General features: G+C 37.8%; 1 protein-coding gene and 1 long non-coding RNA gene across 2 annotated transcripts in view; one reads left to right on the forward strand and one right to left on the reverse strand.

Annotated features, from left to right (window-relative positions):
- Nucleotides 1–22,513, forward strand: part of IGSF1 (immunoglobulin superfamily member 1) — a 432,586-nt gene that overhangs the window by 19,291 nt on the left and 390,782 nt on the right. The window lies entirely within an intron of this gene.
- On the reverse strand, nt 1,436–11,057 carry LOC309855845. Its single transcript, XR_014307011.1, has 3 exons — nt 10,926–11,057; nt 9,019–9,106; nt 1,436–2,689 (listed from the first exon to the last, which is right to left on the reverse strand). It is a non-coding gene; the product is annotated as an uncharacterized lncRNA (long non-coding RNA).

The following is a 22,513-nucleotide window of genomic DNA, read 5'->3' on the forward strand; positions in this document are numbered from 1 at the left end:
TATGGTCACTTAATCTACAACAAAGCCGGCAAGAATATATATAATGGGTAAGAGACAGTCACTTCAATAAATGGTGTTGAGAAAACTGGACAGATAAATGCAAAATACTGAAACTGCACCACTTTCTTATGCCATACACAAAAATAAACTCAAAAAGGATTAAAGACCTAAATATAAAGCCTGAAACAATAAAACTACTAAAATAAACATAAGCAGTAATCTCTTAGACACCCACTTTAGCAATATTTTTCTAGATCTGTCTGAAGCAAGGGAAACCAAAGAAAAAATAAACAATTGGGACTACATCAAACTAAAAAGCTTAAGTGCAGTGAACAAAACCATCAACAAAATGAAAAGGCAACCTAACAAGGGAATGCTGCATGGCTCAGTTGGTAAGCATCTGCCTTTGGCTTGGGTCCCAATCCCATGGTCCTGAGAGCCAGTCCCACAGTGGACTCCTTGCTCAGCGAGGAGCCTGGTTCTCGCTCTCTGCCATTACCCCTGCTTGTGTGCTCTCTCTGACGAATAAATAAAGTATTTTTAAAAAAGAATGCAAGAGCAACCTCATAAATGGGAGAAGATATTTCCTAGTGATCTGTCTGATGAGGAGTTGATCCCAAATACATGAAGAATGTAGAAAACTCAACACCAAAATCCAAATAATCCAATTAAAAACAGGCAGAGGACCTGAATAGGACATTCAGGTGCCCAACAGACACATCAAAAAGAATGCTCAACATCACTAATCATCAGGGAAATGCAAATCAAAACCACAATGAGATATCAATTAGTACCAGTCAAAATGGCTAGTATCAAAAAGATAAGGGGCTCCTGGGTGGTTCAGTGGGTTAAGCCTCTGCTTTTGGCTCAGGTCATGGTCTCAGGATCCTGGGATTGAGCCCCGCATCAGGCTCTCTGCTCAGTGGGAAGCTTGCTTCCCCCTCTCTCTCTGTCTGCCTCTTTGCCTACTTGTGATCTCTCTTTCAAATAAGTAAAATCTTAAAAAAAAAAAAAAAGATAAGAAATAAGTTTTTGCAAGCATGTGGAAAAAGGGGAACACTTACGCACTGTTGGTTGGAATGTAGGTTGGTGCTACCCCTATGGAAAACAGTATTAAGTTTCCTCAAAGAACTAAACATAGAAATACCATATAACCCAGTAATCCCACTTCTGTGTATTTAGCTGAAGAAATCAGAGCACTAATTCAAGGAGATATATGTAGTTCTATGTTTATTGCAGCATTACTTACAATAGCTAATATATAGAGTCAAACTACATGCCCATTGATAGATGAATAGGTGAAGAATAGCATAGTACTTCTCAGCTATAAAAAAACCCCAAAATTTGGTCATTCATGACGACATGGATGAACTTGAAGGGTATTATGCTAAGTACAGTAAGTCAGACAACAAAAGACAAATACCACGTTCTCACTTTTATTTATTTATTTAAAGATTTCACTTTTCAATAGAATTTAGAAAACAAAACAAATGAACAAACAAATGAAAGTTGAAATAGACTCATAAATACGTAGAACAAACTGGCGTTTTCCAATTGGGAGGGGCTGAGGGGTTGGGTGAAATAGGTGAAGGGGACTAAGAGGTACAAACTTAGAGTTTTTTTAAAATAGTGTACAAGAATGAAAAGTACAGCATAGGGAATATAGTTAATAATGTTGTAATAACTTTGCTAATTTATGCTAACAACGCTTATCACAGCATTTTGTTACATAATTTGTTGAATTACTGTTGTACACCTGGAACTAATATAATATTGTATGTAAAATATACTTCAGTAAGAAATAGGAATGGTGTATTTTTAGAAAGGAATTGGATAATTAAGTAGAGAATATTAGCAGTATAATCTACTTCAGTGATTACATAGTTTATCAAGTTGGACAACTGCCATAAACTGTGACTTTACCTGTGACATAAGAGGAATGTTGATCCTATTTATAATTCCACAGTCTTGAGGGAAACTCTGACCACATCTTTATGATTTCCTTATCATGTTTTATATTTACCTAAGTATCTTGATACATTTAAGTTTACATATATATATATATATACACATTATATATATATTAGTTTATTTTCTTGCATACATTTTTCATTTTATAGCTTTTTTGTATTTCATGAGCATTTTGTAGTATACTTTTGTTATCACAAAATATGATTTAAAAATATAGACAAAAACTATTTTTCTATTTATGCAATGTAACTTTCTGTATGGAGTATTTAGTTAATATGGAATTCTGATAAGTGAACACAAAGTGACCTAAAGTATCAGTGTAATCTGTGTGTGTTTTTTCTTTAATATATAACTTGCATAATAATGTATGTTGTAATTTTTTTCTTGCTCACTTCATTTCCTTTTCTTTACACATTCTTCATTTTTATGCACTCCTTCTCTATTCATATGGCTGACCTGTACTGACTACATAATTTGGCTGTATTGTTATAGTCTGCCTTAGAGGGTTCTGGTAGGATTTCAAAGATAGGCTGAGGTACATATGTAACCAGATGTAAGGGTTTGGCTTCATGTCTTGATCAAGTATCCCCACTCATCTTAGCAGTATCCCAGAGGAGTAACAGAAATCTTTGGTAAATAGCCAGAATGAATACCATAATAGTGTAGCGAGGAAAAAGACTTTTCCATCTTGCCTTCTAGGTTTGTGGCTGAGACACCCCTGTCATAAAAAAAAAAAGAAAAAAAAGAGATTAACAGGAGAAAAAAAAAGATTAATATATAAACCACCTGCATACAAGGGAGAGACCCAGGAAAACTGAGTTACTCCTGGAAATGGCTACCTTAAATACCACCTTCAGTGAAACACAAAAGGTGTTGCGGACAGGGAGTCAGTTACATTCACCAGGAAAAGCACAGTAGACAAGAGTATGGTTGTTAGGCAGATTTAAGTCTTTGTCTTGTCCATTGATAAGAGTTTAGAGATTGAGTCAGATCCTTACCAGGATAGCATTAAAGACACCCTTACAAATGGTGATTTTCCATACAAATGTAAATTTAAAAAAATGTAAATGTTTTACAAAAGAGTAACTTCAGCTTGGTTTTTAGAGTTTCTCTCCTCTTTTTTCAATAGATTCTTTATTTCTCTACTGAGAGAGAGAGAGAACAAGCAGAACAAGCAGGAGTGGAGGGGAGGAGCAGAGGGAGAGGGAGAAGCAGACTCCCTACTGAGCAGGGAGCCAGATTTGGGGCTCAATTTCAGGACCCTGGGATCATGAGCTGAACTGAAGGCCACCCAGGTGCCCCTTCTGTCCGATTTAAAACAAAACAAACAAAAAAAGCAATCCTTATGCCAAGGATGCATACTTTGGAGTGTCTAATTATGCTCATCTTCAATAGCATATGAAAAAATACAGAAATAATATCAACACACTTGCATCCATATATACAATTAAGCAATGCCAGTATTTTTCTGACTCTTGAAAATTTGGAATGTGAATGTGGCTCCATTCCTTTCCGTTCCCAATTTTAATTTGTTCTTTCTGAGCCAAATGAGTTTTTGGATCTACAGGTGGCTGATGTGTGTCTTTTCTGGGAATTTCTCCCTTGGGCTGGTTAAGTCAAAGAAAATCAGCTTAGGGGGACTTTGCGAAGTTTCAAGGCTTCCATTGAAATGCAACACATGGTGAAAAGGGCTTGACCTAGGAAACAGGTGGACTAATGGTTGAAGGTCAAACAAGTCTGACTTACTTCTCCCTATTGTTACTATATGCCAAAAATCCCAAAATAGAACTGAATTTGTTACCTGAATTGTCCCTGCACTTAAGGCTCAGAGAATGCAAGAAAACCAGGAAAAGTTGCGAATTGTCCTTACAGTGCCTCAGGAGTGGGCTTATAACTTGCCTCCCTAGTGCTTAATAGTGTGAGCTCTGAAGTCAGGCTAATGTAATTTAAAATTTGTCTCTAACTTTTATTAGCTCTGTGACCTTTGACAAGCTATTTAAACTTTCCCTGCTACCTTTCCTTATTTATTAACTGGTAAGAATCATACTACTTATCTAGAGGTTTGTTGTAAAGACTCAATATAAGAATCTTTATCAAGAGCCTTGAAATATTCACTGGTACATCATAAGTGCTCAATAATTGTTAGCAGTTGTTGTCGTCGCCTAGAAATGTGCTAATCCTGCCCTTGAATTTTCAGAATTTTCTTATTCCTTTTAAGCTTGGCTCCTTGAAACTTGCCCTTAACTACTTTATAATTGGGAAAATGCATGAAATGTAAAGCTGGTATGAAGAAGAACAGAACTAGGTCAGTTTGAAATTGAATTTTTGAAAAAGAAGATCCCTGGTGAGGGTGGATAGTTCAAAGCCTCAGTTTTGATTTCAGTTGGCAACCAAAAGCAAAGAACAACAGTGCTAGCATCTTACAACTGGGCAAGATTTAAGGCAGCTATGTTTCATAGTGACTTTGTCTCTTACTGGTATTTTTTTCAGACTGGTAGGGGGTGGGAGATGAGAGCTCAAAGCCTTTTGAGGGTTGTGGGGTGTGTGTGTGTGTGTGTGTGTGTGTTTTCATATCTGGAGCAATACTGCCATGATTGGGAAATAGTTTGAAAACACCATAAACCGTTAAAGCTTCCTTCCTTTTCGGCCAAAAGTTGAAGGTCATGCCTATGCAAAGTTAGAACGGGCTTGGACCTAAGCTAGGTTTCCTTCGTGTTCTTTTTTTTTTTTTAAGATTTTATTTTATTGGTATGCCTGGGTGGCTTGGTGGTTTAAGCCGATGCCTTGGGCTTGGGTCATGATCCCAGAGTCCTGGGATGGAGTCCCACATTGTGCTCCTTGCTCGGCAGGGAGCCTGCCTCTCTCTCTGCCTCTGCCTGCCTCTCTACCTGCTTGTGTGCTTTCTCTCTCCCTCTTTCTGACAAATAAATAAATAAATAAATAAAATGTTAAAAAAAATTTTATTTTATTTATTTGACACAAAGAGAGAGACACAAGCAGGAGGAACAGCAGGCAGAGGGAGAGGGAAAAGCAAGCTCCCCACTAAGCAGGGAGAGCAGGGAGCCTGATGTGGGGCTGCATTCCAGGACCCTGACCCTTGGATCATGACTTGAGCCAAAGGCAGACCTTAGCCGACTGAGCCACCCAGGCTCCCCTACTACCTTGCATTCTCTATGTATTTACAAGAGAGTTCAACATCAGTGAGATCTTGGTGTACAACTTGGAGAGGGAAATGCTAGAACTGAATCAGTAGCTGCCAGGAGGTCCTGCACACGAAGTCATGGGTAAAGCCTTTTTTTTCCATCCAGTGTAGATAAGATTAGAGAAATCCACATCATATGAGTTGCAGAAGGTGGGGAGATATATAGGGGAAGAAAGAATAGTTGAAGAAACAATGGCCAATGTACACATCCAAGAAGCTGAACAAACTCTGTAAGATAAAAACAAAGATGGTCCATATTATAACCAAACTGGCAAAATCCACTGATGAAGTGAAAAATTTGAACGTGTCAAGACAGTTTCATCATAAACAAGGTATCCTCAATAAGATTAACAGCTGGTTTCTCTTCAGAAAACACAGAAGCCAAGCCATTTAGAGAACATATTTCAAATTATAAAAGGAAAAAAACCCAACCCTGTCAACCAAGGATTCCATACCTAGCATGAGAAGCTTTCAAAAACCCCAGTGAAACTAACACATTCCTAAAAAAGAAAAATTGATGGAGTTTGTTACTAGAAGATTTCCCATACGAGAAACACAGAAAGGAATCCTCCAAGGTGAAACGAAGACTCTAGACAATAACACTGTATGAAAAAATAAAGAGCAAGGATAAAGGTAGCTACAAAGATACATATAAAAGCTAGAAGTGTTGTATTTTGTTTTCTATATGAATTTTGTTTTCTTTTTTTTTTTTTTAAAGACTTTATTTATTTATTTGACAGAGATCACAAGTAGGCAGAGAGGCAGGCAGAGAGAGGAGGAAAGCAGGCTCCCTACTGAGCAGAGAGCCCCATGTGAGGCTCTATCCCAGGACCCTGGGATCATGACCTGAGCTGAAGGCAGAGGCTTTAACCCACTGAGCCACCCAGGCGCCCCTGAATTTTGTTTTCTATATGTATTTTGTATATGTATTTCTATATGATTTAGAAGGCAAGTACACAAACAATAATTAATTGGGCACACAATGTTTGGAGATGTAATTTGTGAAAATAACATAAAAGATGTTGAACCTGTGTAAATGAGCAGGTTTATGTACTCTAAAAACTATTTGTTATTTAAGCAAACTGATGGTAATACTATTAAGATAGTAATTGTATTACCCAGTGTGACAATTGAAGAAAACATTTTAAATATACAGAAAAGGGAATGAGAAAGGAATAGAAGTGCTACACTGGAAAAAATGAATCACAGAAGAAGGCACTAACTGAGGAGAAAAAATTTTTGTAAGACCTAGAGAAAAAAATAGCAATTTGGCGCTATGTCTTTCCTTACCAATAATTACTTTAAATGTAAATAGATTAAAATCTGCAATTTGAAAGCAGCTATTGGGAGAATGGATTTAAGAAAATACGATCCAACTATATGCTGTCTAAAAGAGACCACTTTTACATCCAGTTTGTACATAGGTTAAGAATAAAATGATAAAAAAAATTCTATGCAAATAGTTATCAAAAGAGAGATAACACTTGATATAATACACTTTTAAAAAAGATTTTATTTCTTATTTATTTGAGAGAGAGAGAGAAAGAGACAAAGCTTGTCTGACCAGGAGGAAGAGCAGAGGGAGAGGGACAAAGAGGCTCCATACTCAGTGGGTCTCCATCCCCCAACCCAGAGATCCTGTCCTGAGCAGAAATGAAGAGTCAGAGGCTCAATGAACTGAGCCACCCTTTGGCAACTGACATAATACGCTTTAAAACAACAATTCTTTCAAGAGAAAAGGAAGGACATTATATATTAATACACTTTCAGTGTATCATGAAGACGTAACAGTTACAAACACCTGCACTTGACCAGCATCCCAAAATTTATGAAGCAAAACCTGAACCAAACCAAAGGGAAAAATGAGTTCTATAAAACTAGATGGGGACTTCAGTACCCACTTGAAATATGGGATAGAAGACCTAGGCTGAAGATAATTATGGAAACAAGAGAATGTAACATTTCTCAAGTATGCATGGAATATTCTCCAGAATAGGTGGAATGTTAGACCAGAATTCAAATCTCACCCAATTAAAAAAAAAAAAAACCCAAATTTGAAAAAAATTAAAATCCTACAAAGTATCTTCTCTGACTACTTCTACTGGAAACTGTAAATCAATAAAATAAAAAATACTGAAAAAGTTGCTGTTTTGTTCTTCTGAGAAACAAAAATTATAATATATATAATTATATGATGTGTTAATAATAGTATATATATAATGATACAATATAGTATATATGTTAGTATATATTTGACAGTTAATTGTATTATTTAAATACATCTATTATGCCATATATGTTATTGTATAAATTTGTTCAAGTCAAAATTGAAATCTGGAAATGAGTAGATGGCCAATGAAGGTAGGTGTCTCAGCAGTTCCATTTGTTACCTAATGGAAACCAAAAGCAAAATGCTAAGAGAATGAGCAAACTGAGCAAGATGCAAGGCTGCCATATTTTCTGTCGTCCAGAGCTCCCTGGTATTTTTTCAAAACTCGAGGGGCGGGAGAAGAACGCTTGGCAGTAGGGCCACTAGGCTTTTCTGGGGCAATACTGCCATCGTGCGGAAATAGTTTGATCAACCCCAAGTCCCGAGTGGTTCCTCCCTGTAAGGCCTTCCAGTTGGGGGAATGCAGGCCAGTGGGAGGCTGAGCAGGTTCTGGACCCATGCCTGGCCTCCCGGTACCTTCTTCTCTGTGGCCCAGCAGGAGAAGTGGACAAAGTCAGGGTTTTGGTGTGGCATCCACTAGGTTAGAGGCCCGCATCTAGGTTAGAGCCCGTTTGGATTTTGCAGGAAGTCCAAACACAGGAAGCAGGGAGGTGGGGCCTCGGTTGCCTAACAGTGTGGGCCAAGACTTCAGCCAAGTGCAGGCCTTGGGGGCAATTGTCTTGAGAATATGGACATTGTAGGTTTCTACAGGCTGGCTTTCCCCATGTTGGTGGGTCTGGGCTCACTGTGATGGCAGTGACAGAGCACAGGCCACTGCTGGGCGCCATATGTAGCCAACGTCATTGATGGAGTTTGGCACACCAGAAGTCTAGAGTAAGTCTTGTCTGGAACAAGAAGGGCCTGTATGGAAGGAATGGGGGTACACTGACGTGCCATCATGACCCAGAGCATCTCCTAGGAGACTGGAGTGGATGAAAACCACAAACAGAATGGAAGCCCTTGAGGGTTTATCTGAGCCCAGCAGTTAGCCATTCTTGTGGCTCTGCAGGCTCACGGTCAGTTCCAGGGCTAATTCCTTTCTCCTGACAGGACTCTGGTGCCATTGAGCTCTTGCAAGAACAGACAGGTGGTGTGTTTTGGGTAGTATCCCCTTAGAGGGATGGCAGTATTTAGGCCTGCCTATATACAGCTAGTGTTCTTCTCTGTGCCAGCTTCGTACATATTTCCTGATGGAAAATTCCCCATTGACCTTACAAGATATCCAACCTTTTGGTGTGGAGACCTCCAGATAGGTCATGACTTGTAATTGTAGAGTCAAGAAGGGTGGCTACGGTTTCATGGGTGCCTCTCCGCTTGTGGTGTTCTTCTCAATCTCCGTTACGTCAGCGTCTCATTCTTAAAGAAAGGGAAAGACGCTGGCCTGGTGCTCTGCTGTGGCATTCCAGTGGTTCAAGATCTGTTTTAGGTATGGTATCTGCTGGCTCTGATGACCCAGGCAAGCATTCCACTTTGAAAAGTATGCTTTTATCAATACAGAGAAAAAGAACTAGCTTTTGTGATAGCCTCATCTGTGCCTGGCTCTCTTGTAGGGTAGTCATGGTTGAGTTCTGATGGTGAGTGGACATTGGTGCCATTAGCCACTCTAAGTTCCTTGGAGATCCTTTGAGAACCTTACCTCATTTCTTGTGTTGGAATGAAAGGACCTCTAACCTTCCCCTCCCGTTTCAGCCATAGAATCTGGACCAGAGGAGCTGGGCTTCCTCCTGTAGGGGAGTAGTTTGACATGAGTGTTTCCTTGGAAGGGTACAGCCGTGTGTATAGAGATAGTGTCCCATATCTAAAGCTAGGAATGTAGTTGCTCTTGGTCCTGGAATTCTTTAGGCTCAGGACTGTTGAGTTCATTCTTTGCAGACTGTCTTTTTTAGTGGCCATGTTCCTGGTGGTGCCTGTAAGCATGAGGCAGCCCCACTTACTGAAGTCCCACGTGGTAGAGCCAAGTTTTATTGATATTTCCTTTGTAAGCATAACTAGTGTGTGTATGTATGTTTGTGTGTGTGTTTGGAGAGTGCTCAATGAGTCTGTCATTCTGGTTACTTATGGATCAGTTCAGTTGAGGTATACCAGATATTCCCTTTAGCTTTTACAAAGCCTGAATTCCATTGTTTTTGTCCTGATAGGCAGAGACATTTTGTGGTGTGATTTAGGGAGAAAAGCACCGGACTTTGAGGATCAAACCATAAAAGTTTGCTGATAACCGGTAAGAGAAATGGCAAAGTAAAGTGTATTTTACTCCATGTCTAACATATGTGATAACATTGAATGAAACACATAAACCTGTGTTCTAGAGAGCCAAAAGCACTTCTGATTATATACCAATTCAAACAAAATATCGAATGTACTTAGATCTAACATGTAACTTTGCAAATCAGTCTTTTGAGGGTGTGTTTCAAGTGTTTGCATCATATATATCTATGCATTATATACATATGTAATAATTTGCATCATATTTATAATACCATCTTGAAGTACTGAAAAACAAGGTTTTTATCTGGTAATGTGTGAATTCATTCTCCTCAGAGTATGGTCTGATCAAGCCACAGTGTAATACATAAATTCAATTTTAGTACAGATTTTTTTTTTATGTGTGTGTGTGTGAACCTAAATCTGAAAACATATGCATTGATAAATGATATAAATAATGCAAAATGTTATTGGTTATCTTAACAGGTTTTAAGATAATTTTTTTTAAGTTCTTGATCATCACATTGGTTATTTTCTGGATCTTTGGAGTCACTATTCCTTAGTTTACTAAGGAGAAAATATTATAATCCTACATCTAAGAGATTAAGTGAAATACATACAAACATACACAAAACCACCATAAAGCCACAGGAACTAATTGAATAATGTTTAATGGCCTAGGAAAGACTGTCTTAATGTTAAATGATGAAATCAGGAGATAAAACTCTGAAGACCTCTATTTGGAATTTATGCATATGTAAACTGTATGTCTCATGCTGTGTATTGCATGCAGTAATGACAATTGTCTGGTCTCCTTTTATGGCTTGTGCCAAATGGTTGTCTACAATTCAACACAAAAAAATGACAAAATGAAGAAGACTCCCAGGTTGTCTGGGAGGTGATCTGGTCAAAGACCACTGGAATTTGTGAATTGTTGGCTTGAGATTTTCAGCCTTCAGGCAGTGTCTTCTCTTTTTTATGTCTGAATATATCCAATTTATCTCTTTTTTTTTTAAATTAAAAAAAAAAAGATTTTATTATTTATTTGAGAGAGAGAAAGAGAGCACACAGGTGTGTGAGCTCAGAAGAGGGGGAGGGGCAGCGGCTGAGGGAGAAGCCGACTCTGCACTGAGGCGGGGCTTGATCCCAGGACCTTGAGATCCCGACCTGAGCCAAAGCTTAACTGACTGAGCCACCCATCCCAGCAAGCATAGGATTTATCCCCTGAAGAAGAAAATTCGGTGCCATGGGAGAACACTGGTCATGTAAACCTGAGAGTAGTCAGGCAGACCAGCCTAGACAAGGTTGGGTGGAAATGTAATTTCTGAGAGAAGAAGGTACCTGATAATGGTAGGTGGTTTACAGTCTCCGTTTCATTTCAGGTAGAAGATTAAAGTGTGGTAGTGTGAACAAGTTTCCTCAAACCAGGCAACTTGCTAGCCGCCATGTTTCTTGGTTCTTTTGTCTCTTTGTGGCGTTTTTTCAGACGGGAAGGGCGGGGGAAGAGTTCTTTGAAGACAGGCCTGGAGCATATTTGGAGCACTACTGCCATCGTGAGGAAATAGTTTCAAAACATCTCAAGTTGTTACAGCTTCCTTCCCTTGAGGCCAACCAGTGAAAGAAGGTCTGACCTATGTGAAGTAGACCAGGCTTGAGTTCCAAGCTGAACTTCTTGCCTACTCCTCTAAGGCCAAACAAGACACTAGGACTTTGGCAGTATCTGGATGTAGAGCCTAGAGATCTGGAGAATGAGGGGGCTGCAGTGAGTTAGTGGCTTCCAGGAGGTCCAGGCATAGGAAGTCAGGGGACAGGGCTTAGTTTTCAAGGGCAAGACTACAAGAATCCACCCAAAGACAAATGCAGGTTCTTGTGGCCATTTCTCTCCTGTTCTTGCCCCTTGCAGCAAGAGTTAGCAGGCTTTCACATGCTGTCCCTAAGCTATGGTGATTAGGTCCCTTGTGGCTAAAGTGTCAGAGTAGGGTGGACAAGCTTATTCCAAGGGAAGTTTAGCAGCCTTTGGTAGGATTGCTGTGGATCTCAGATCATAAAACATTCTGGATCCCCACTGCCTGATTAGAAGTAGAGGCTAAGCCATTCCATCTAATTTTGGCTAGTTGAAGAAAAAAATAAATAAAAGACCTACCCGAGGTGGAATCTTGATTTTTTAAGTATCACAAGAGGGGAGGGCATAAAACTATTTACTGGCTTTTCCAAAGGAAATCCAAAATCCATCACAGGGGCTCCAGCAGCCTTCTCTAGCAACACTCCACGCCCCATGACAGTTTTCCACTTTAGCATATTAATGATTTTGAATGAGAAGTAACTTAAGAAAAAGCCAATGTCAAAAGAACACTCTGGGGCACCAGGATAGCTCAGTTGGTTGAGCAGCTGCCTTCTGCTCAGGTCATGATCCTGGAGGCCTTTGGTCTGCTCCCACATTGGGGCTCCCTGCTCTGTGGGGAGTCTGCTTCTCCTTCCGATCCTCCCCCTTCTCAGGCTCTCTCTCTCAAATAAATAAATAAAATCTTAAAAAAAAAAAAAAAAAGGAACACTCTGATTCCCCTTTGTGTCCAGAAATCAAGAAAAAAATCCCTCTGTGAGAGGTATCTTCCCTGTATGAGGTTAAGAGACATCCCTATCACCAAAGATAAAAATTTTAGGGCCAAGAAGTCTGTATAAACAAACTTTGTTACTTTTAACTGATTTACTACTCCAGTCCAAATTCTCTCTAGAATTCCTCACTAATTGAAGCCCCTGAGCATATGTTTTCTTTGTCCTGTCAATTTCTTACAGATTTATTGGCTTTGTCTATAAAATATAAAAACTGCCTGACTGGTCATTTTTTTTAGTTCTCAATTTCATTATTGGGCCTCTGTGAGCACATAATTAAACTTATTTTTTCCTCCTATTAATCTTTCTCATGTCCATTTAATCCTTATACTGGCTGGATGAATCTTGAAGGGCATAGTAAAAATTTTCCTCCCCAACACCTTGAATCCTGCAACCACGAATCCTATTCTATCAATCAGCGTTCTCTATTCTCTGGTTTATAGCTGGTTGGAGACAAAGGTGTCTCATAGGCTTGTCTTGTGATACCTGAGATTAGATGAAGACTCCCATCAAACTTTTTATCTAGGCCTGGGAAATCAGCTACAAATCTACTGTAGCTAATTCCTCCTAGACTTAAAAGAATTTTTCCTGGTCTTCCTCTCCACTTGGCCAACCCATTTAGGTGTATGCATCTGTCCTGCTAGCCAAAGTTACAGTGGGCTCTAGTATTTTGTGTGGTCTGTGATCCATAAGCATAACAGATGTTCCTAAACTTCTCGTGGAACGAGCTTGTCCATCTTACTCTGACACTTTAGCCACAAGGGACCTAATCACCATAGCTTAGGGACAGCATGTGAAAGCCTGCGAACTCTTGCTGCAAGGGGCAAGAACAGGAGAGAAATGGCCACAAGAACCTGCATTTGTCTTTGGGTGGATTCTTGTAGTCTTGCCCTTGAGAACTAAGCCCTGTCCCCTGACTTCCTATGCCTGCACCTCCTGGAAGCCACTAACTCACTGCAGCCCCCTCATTCTCCAGGTCTCTAGGCTCTACATCCAGATACTGCCAAAGTGCTAGTGTCTTGTTAGGCCTTAGAGGAGTAGGCAAGAAGTTCAGCTTGGAACTCAAGCCTGGTCTCCTTCCACATAGGTCAGACTTTGGCCTCAAGAGAAGGAAGCTGTAACAAGGTGGGATGTTTTGAAACTATTTCCTCACAATTCCTGCTGCCAGTCCAGTCCCTCTCTTGTCCTTCCAGTCTGAAAAAACCACCAGTAGACAAAGGCACCAGGAAACAGGACTGTTTAGCATTTTGTCCAGTTTGAGGAAACTCGCTCACAGTGCTACATTTTTACTTTCAGTTTTGCTGAAAAACAAAATTCAACTGAGTAAATGTGAAAATCTAATTGAGTTTATGCCTGACGCATGAATCAGGTTATCATCCCATCCAGCAAGTAGAGAGGAGTTGTAGAAAATGGAAGGTTTTTTTATAGGCAGGTGGGTGTGGCAAGTCAGTTATTACCAAAAGAAAAGAAAGAATTTTTTTGAGACTAGGACATCTTTTTGGGGGGTAGAGAGACTGACAGCCTTTTTATCATGCAGATGACCTCACTTGTACTGATCTGGAATTTCAGATTGAATGTTAAAAGATCACATTCCTGAGACAAATTGAAACTACAATTGAATCTTGTTTGCTGTCTTGGGGGTAGAATGACTTCATTTGGGGCTTCTTTTTAAACTTTTTTTCATTTGAAGTCAAACTAAGGCCTTAAGTCAGCCACCGTCATCAGACATCTTTGTCTTTCAGAAATTAAATTTTTATTTTACCTACCTTATGCATTTCTGCTTTTCTTCATTTAAGCATTTTATATCCAGTATTTTCCCTTGGCATCGTGTTTTCTGCCTCAAGGGCTAAGTCTGAGACATCCACTTTTTTTTTTTTAAGATTTTATTTATTTATTTGACAGAGAGAGATCACAAGTAGGCAGAGAGGCAAGCAGAGAGAGAGAGAGGAGGAAGCAGGCTCCCCGCCGAGCAGAGAACCCGATGCGGGGCTCGATCCCAGGACCCTGAGATCATGACCTGAGCCGAAGGCAGCGGCTTAACCCACTGAGCCACCCAGGCGCCCTGAGACATCCACTTTTAAGAGAGAAGAAAATGTTGGAAGTTCCCTTAGAAGAGGGTATCTCTAGACATCCCCCTTAATTCTGAGGCTTTCAGAGATTCTGATTTCATTTTGTTATCAAGCTCTGATACTTTCCTTTTATGGGGAATAATCTTTTACTAAGTGCAATAATAGGGCCTCATTAGTGGTCTTCACTATATTCAAAACAATATTTCACATGGAGTGACACATTTCTGTACATTCCTTTCATAATAGATATGTTTTTAAATGATGGTGTATACTTGCTGTGGGTGTCATTTAAGATTGCAACAGAAGTACTTTCCAATTTCATTAAATAGCTTTCTCTTCCTTCTGTACCTTAGGATATTTTCCTTATTATTTATTGATCTGTGTTGCCAGTTTTTGAGTAGAAGACACATTCTATTTGTAAATGGATCGAGAAAATAAAGGAATTCTCTGCAAAAAAGAAAAGCACTGATATAAATAGACGATGTTAAATTAGCACTGATTGGATTCATGGATATTCACTTCTGATTCCTTTGCGTTACATCTTTAGTTTCTTGTAGAAGACAGAATTGAATTATTTGACCAATAAATATAAATTATTTATTAAACATAGCATCATATATTCTCACAATTAAAGAATGAGAATTTTTAATAGTCTCAGAATATTTATATAGCTTAATCATTTGTTTGGTACAGAAATCATTTAATATATCAAAGTAGATATTTTGTAGTCTACACTGTCCATTGACCAATAACTTTAGAAATAAGTAGTGAAAAGTTACCAAATCTTACCTAATATGAAATTAAGTAACATGGTTTAGATTTCCTTTGACTCAAATAGGAAATAAAAAGGGAACTTACATAACATCCTGGAAGGAATTAAAAAAGATATCAAGTCAAATTTTACTATTTAGACACTGTACGCAAAAGACAGTTTTTCAGGCACTTGGCTGGCTCAGTCAGTAGAGCCTGCAACTCTTGATCTTGGGGTTATAAGTTTGAGCACCATGTTTGGTGTGGAACCTACTTAAAAATTTTTAAAAACATAAATACAAAGGAAAGTTTTCACCTATAGGCCATTATAAGTTTTTTTAATTAAAGAAATAAGACAGAAAATAACGAATTTATTTTATTAAATATTAATAAACAAAGAACCCCCTCCCAAAAATGGAAGGGTCTTCTCAATCATTATAAAAATCAAGTCAAAAAGACAGATAGCCAAAAATGCAATAGAAATCATAAATGAATTCTAATTTGATTCTTTGAAGACATCAGTAAAATATAACAACCTATTGTAACAATGATTAAGAAATAATATGTTAATATTCACAAAACATGATTCAAAGTTAGGCTTCCTTAAATAGGCAATGTTAACTTTTTAAAAAAGGCACTTCTAGCTCTGGCCAAGTGAGGATATTAGAATATTCTCTCTCCCAGGAACAAATACAAAGCTGTATGAAATTGACAAAAACAACCGTTTCTGTGCTCTGGAAATCAACTAGAAGCATTTGAGAATGATAGTCTTCAGATAAGAAATGTTGGAATCTCTGTTACTCTGGCCTGGACTGTTCTCATCCATCTCTTGCTCAGCTCCATCAATAAGTTTCTACCCAAGTGAAATAAAGACCTTTCTAGATAAAGACTGGGAGAATTCTGTGCTAGCAGATCCGCATTATAATAAGTATTAAAGGAAGTCTTTCAAGCTGAAAGGGAATGACTGTAGATGGTGACTTGAATCCAGGAAGAGAAATGAAGAACACAGGAAATGGTTAATAGCTGGATTAATATAACAGACTCTATATTTTTTTTCAATAACTGACACAAGACTATATAAAGCAATAATAATTACACTGTATTGTTGGCTATATATCATATATTGATGTATGATTGATATATATATATCTATATATATAGATATATATAGTAAGTAGAAAAGTTCAGGGGTATAGAACTATATTGAAGGAAAGTTTCTCCATTTTACTGGAAGTAAGTTAGTATTAATATGATGAATATTTTTATAGGTTCAAATACATACAGCATTAGAACAAACACTGAGAAACTAACTAAAATATGTAGTCCAGAATTAAAAGAGATATTAAGGGGTGCCCATCTGGCTCAATTGGTAGAACATGTGAGTCTTGATCCTGGGGTTGTGAATTCAAAAGACCCATATTGGATGTAGAGATTACTTTAAAAAAAATCCTAAAGAATATTTAAAAGAGAAATTAAAATGGTGCCTGTAAAAATAGTGAACATAAATGAAGGCAATGAAAGTAGAATAGAGCAACAAAAAAGGGCAGTACACAGTAAACAAATAGCAAAGTGGAAAACTGAAATACAACTATATCAATAAGTACATTAAATTTTAGTGGCTTACGGGCGCCTGGGTGGCTCAGTGGGTTAAGCCGCTGCCTTCGGCTCAGGTCATGATCTCAGGGTCCTGGCATCAAGTCCCGCATTGGGCTCTCTGCTCGGCAGGGAGCCTGCTTCCCTCTGGGGCGCCTGGGTGGCTCAGTGGGTTAAGCCGCTGCCTTCGGCTCAGGTCATGATCTCAGGGTCCTGGCATCAAGTCCCGCATCGGGCTCTCTGCTTGGCAGGGAACCTGCTTCCTCCTCTCTCTCTCTCTGCCTGCCTCTCTGCCTACTTGTGATCTCTGTCAAATAAATAAATAAAAATCTTAAAAAAAAAATTTTAGTGGCTTAAACACCCAAATTAAGAGGTGGGTATTATTAGACTGGATAAAAAAGTAAGATCCAAGTATGTGGTGTTTACAGGAGACATTAAATTCAAAGACACAAATAGGTTGTAAGTGAAAGGATATAAAAATATGTAGCATGTCCATGATAACTATAATAGGGTTGGTGTGTCTATAGTAATATTTGAAGAAATAGATTTAAGATAAGACTTCAAGGGGCACCTGGGTGGCTCAGTCAGTTAAGCATCTTCCTTTGGTTCAGGTCATGATCCCACGGTTCTGGGATTGAGCCCTCTGTCAGGCTTCCTGTTAAGTGGGGAGTCTGCTTCCTCCTCTCCTTTTGCCCCTCCTTCCCCACTTGTGTGCTCTCTCTCACAAATAAATCAAACCTTTTTTTTAAAATCAAGACTTTAAAACAAGAATATTATGAAATGCAAAGAGGGAAGTTACGTAATGAGAAAAAAGTCAATACAGAAGGAAGATATAACAATTATAAATATATACATATCTAACAAAATATGCAAAGCAAAAAGTGGTTGAAGTAAATTGAGGACTAGATAGATCAACAATAATAAGTATTTTGAAAGAACTAGACAGAAAATCAAGATAGCCGACACGAACAGCATCAACTAACTTGACCTAACTTACCACACAAAACCTGCAGCATATACATTCTTTTCAATTACATGTGGAACATTCTTTATGGACCAAAATATAAGGCTCAGTATTCTTAAAGACTGAAATCATACAAAGTATATTCTTGATCACAATGGAAATAAATTTGAAATTAAAAAAAAAGAATCATAGGGTATCCATAAATATTTGTGTATTATACAACACATTACTAAATAATTGATAGGTCAAGGAAGAAATCATAAAATTATAAAATATTTGGAAACTAAGGCAAAATTCAGAAAGAAATTTATAGCTTTAAAGACCCATGTCAGGGGCGCCTGGGTGGCTCAGTGGGTTAAAGCCTCTGCCTTCGGCTCAGGTCATGATCCCAGGGTCTTGGGATTGAGCCCCACATTGGGCTCTCCTCTCAGAGGGGAGCCTGCTTCCTCCTCTCTCTCTGCCTGCCTCTCTGCCTACTTGTGATCTCTCTCTGTCAAATAAATAAATAAAATCTTTTTTAAAAAATAAAGACCTATGTCAGAAAAGAAGAAAGATTTCAAGTGAGTAATTGTATTTATCCTTTAAGAACCTAAAAAAAGAAGAGCAGAGTAAACCAAAAGCAAGCAAAAGAAAATAAATAGTACAGATACAGTCAAAATCAATTAAATATAAAAGTAAAGCAAGAGGGGAAATCAACAAAATAAAAATTGGTTCTAAGAGAAAAATACTAAGTTGACAAATCATTAGATAGATAAAAAAGAATAGGCTCAGAATATCAAAATTAGCAATGAGTTGGGAGATCATTACTGATCTTACAAAAATTAAAAGGATTGTGAAGTAATATTATGAATAATAGTATGCCAGCAAATTAGACAACTTACATGAAATGGACAATTCCTAGGAAGGTAAAAATCAAAAACACATTTAAGAAGAAATAAAAAATATGAATAGACCCATTACACAAGTAAGTAGTTTTAGTGATCCAAAATATTTCCACTAAGCAAAGCCCATATTCTGCTGACTTAACTGCTAAATTCTGTTAAATATTTAAAAGAAGTAATACCAATATTTCACTAATTGTTTCAGAAAATAAAGGGTAGGGAAACATTTCTTGATTCATGCTATGAGGTCAGTATTCATCTGACACCAATGCCAAAGACCTCAGAAGAAAAGACTATAGACTAATATACTCCTCATGAACATGACACAATGATACTTAAAATATTAGTAAACTGAGTGCAACAATATATAAATAGGATGACATAACCATAAACAAGTGGGACTTATCCTATGAATGTAGTAATGGTTTATAATCAAATGATAATGTGCTGTGTAATATTAATAGAATAAAGGATTAAAATTACATTATTTTCTCAGTAGATGCAGAAAAGTATTTGATAAAATCTAACACACATTTATAATAAAAAGGCTCAAGAACCTGGGAATAGAAGGAAACTTTGTCCATCTGATAAAAGGTGTATATGAGAAACCCAGAGGTAACATTATACTTAATGTTGAAGAAGTGTATTATGTTCCCTTAAGATTGCTAACAAGGTGCAGATGTTCACTTTTTCCACATCTGTTTCAACATTTTACTGGATGTTCTAGCCAGTGCAAGAAAAGAAAAAAAAAGTCATTAATTTTAAATTAAATATATCTAGATTGGAAAGGAAGAATTAAAACGCCTTTGTTCTAGAAAAAATCAAGGAACAAAAATTACTAGATGTAACAATGGAGTTTAATAAATTCACATGATACAATATCAGTATATAAAATTGGTTAATTTTTACATAGTAGCAATTAACAATCTGAAAATTGAATTAAGAATACACTTCTGGGGGCACCTGGATGGCTCAGTCATTAAGCGTCTGCCTTTGGCTTAGGTCATGATCCCAGGGTCCTGGGTTCCAGACCTGCATGAGGCTCCCTGACCGGCGAGAAGCCTCCCTCTCCCTCTCCCACTCCCCCTGCTTGTGTTCCCTTTCTTGCTATGTCTCTCTCTGTCAAATCAATAAAATACTTAAAAAAATAAAAAAAAGAATACAATTCTGTTTATAGTAACATCAAACAATACGATACTTAGGGTTAAATTTGATGTAAGAGTTGTACACTGAAAATTACAAAACATTTCTGAGAGAAATCAGAATATCTGAGTATGTGGAGACATATTCCATGTTCATGGAGTGACATACTTATTGTCAAGGTGACATCATACCAAATGATCTGTAAATTCAAGTCGCTCTCTGTTTAAATCCCAATAGATATTGATAGGGTGGTCCCAAAATTTAGATGGAGATGCAGATAATCTGGAATAGCCAAATAAATTTTAAAAAGTACAAAGTTGGAAGACTTACACTACCTGTAAAACTTACTATAAGACCACAATAATCAAGACAGTGCCATATTGGCAAAATTACAGACATGTATCAGTGAAATGGAATTAAGATTCCAGAAATAAATCTTTACATGTACATTCAACTGATTTTGGCAAAGATACCAACTCAGCTCAGTGGGGGAAAAGATGGTCTTTAATGATTCATCCTGGGACATTTGGCTACCCACATGAAAAAAAAAAAAACAAATTTAAACCCTTACCTCATATGACAACTACAGAGAAAAGAAGAATATCTACATAAGAAAAAATTTTTTCTACAAAAGAAAAAATATCTACATAACTTTTAGAAAGAAACAGTAGGAAATCCTTGTTTTGGAGTTAAATAAAGATTGACAAATTGGACTCGGATTTCATAAAAATTAAGAACTGCTTTTCAAAAGATACTTAAGAGAATGAAAAGGCAAGCCACAGTCTGAGAGAAAATATTTGCAAAACATATTTGGTAGAGGACTTGTATGTAAAATATATAAGGACCTGTCAAAACTCAGTAAGAAAATAAAAAATTAAAATGAGTATCTTAGTTTGGGCTACTAGATCAAAAATACCATAGATTGGGTGGCTTACACAAATATTTTTCCTTTTAAAATATTTTATTTATTTATTTGACAGAGAGAAAGCAAGAGAACACTAGCAGGAAGAGCGGTGGAGGGAGCATCAGAGAGGAAAAGCACAGAGGGAGAGGGAGAGGGAGAAGCAAGCTCCCCGCTGAGCGGGGAAGCCGGATTCGAGGCTCATTCCCAGGACCCTGAGACTGTGGCCTAAGCCAAGGGCAGATGCTTAACTGACTGAGCCACCCAGGCACCCCCAAACATTTATTTTAACAGTTCTGGAGACTGGCAAGTCCAAGATCAAGACACTGCAAGTTTGGCATCTGGTGAGAGCCCTCTTTCTGGCTTGTAGACGGCTACCTTGTCATTATATCCTCACATGGCCAAGAGAGAGATCATCTGTAGTTTCTTTCTTTCTTCTTCTTCTTTTTTATTTAAAGATTTTATTTATTTATTTATTTGAGAGAGCTAGAAAGCACAAGTCGGGGGGAGGGGCAGAGAGAGTGGAGAAGCAGACTCCTTGCTGAGCAGGGAGCCTGATGCAGGGCCTGATCCCAGGACCCTGAGATTTTGAGATGTGCCAAGGGCAGATGCTTAACTGACTGAGCCATCCAGGCACCCTCTTGTGTGTACACTTACAAGGGCACAAATCCATTCATGAGGGTTCCACTCTCATGATATAATTACTTTCCAGTGGCTCCACTTCTAGCCATTTCCATCAAGTGCAAATTAGGCTTCAACATATAAATTTGGGGGAACAAAAATATTCAGTACAGGCACTCCCCTGGCCTGCCGCTCCTCCTGCTTGTGCATCACTTAACGACTGAGCCACCCAGGTGCCCCCTTAACCTTTAACCTTAAGAAACTGTAAAAGGAAGAGCAAAACAAACTACATCAAGCATAAAGAAATAAAGATTAGGGCAGAAATGGAGGATAAATGACAGACCAAAACCAATGACACTAAAAGTGGTCTTTTGAAAGATCAACAGGATTGTCAAAACTTTAGCTAGATTGGTCAAGAAAAAAGTAGACAATTCAAATTACTCAAATCAAGAATGAATGAGGAACATCAAGATGACCACTGCTGAAACAAAAAGGATTAAAGAGAATACCATGAGCAGACTGATGCCAACAAATTGTGTAATGTACATGAAATGGACAAACTGTAAGAAAGACATGAAAGACTAGAACTGACTATAGAATAAATAGGAAATCTGAATAACTATAACAAAGAAAGAAATGGAATTAGTAATCAAAAAGTTTACTACAAAGAATAACCCAGGGCAGAGGTCTTCACTGGTGAATTCTACTGAATGTTTAAAGATTTTCACAAACTCTTTCAAAGAATAATAGAGTGACACTTCCCTATTCATTTTATGAGGACAGTGTTACCTAGACACCAAAGTTAGATAAGATGTCACAAGAAAAGTAAGCTAATGTCCAATATCTCTTGTGAATATAGATGCAAAAATACTCAACAAAATACTAGTAAACTAAATTCAGCAGCATATTAAAAAGAGTTATGCATCATGACCAAGATGAGGGATGTATCCCAGTAAAACAAGTTTGGCTTAACATTTGAAAATAAATCAATGTACTATATCATATAAATATAGGAAAAAGAATTATAGAATAAACTACAACAAATATCAGCTCAAGAGATAAGGAAAAAGCATATGAGAATATCCAATGTTCTTTCATGATAAAATCATTCAACAAACTAGGAATATAAAGAAATGTTCTTAGCCTGATAAAGATCATCTATGAAAAACCCACTGGTAACATATTTGATGGTGAAACAGTGAATATTGCCTCCCCTCAGGGAAACAAGAATGTTTGTTCTCACCACTTTTATTCAATGTTGGACTATGTATTTTAACCAAGTTTGTGAGGCAAGGCAATTAAATATAAGGCATATAGATTAAAAAGCAACAAGGAAACCTGTGTCTACTTGCATATGGTGTGATCATGTATAAAGAGAATCCCAGGGTAAATCCACT

This window comes from Mustela nivalis (assembly GCF_964662115.1).
Source record: "Mustela nivalis genome assembly, chromosome: X".
NCBI lineage: Eukaryota > Metazoa > Chordata > Mammalia > Carnivora > Mustelidae > Mustela > Mustela nivalis.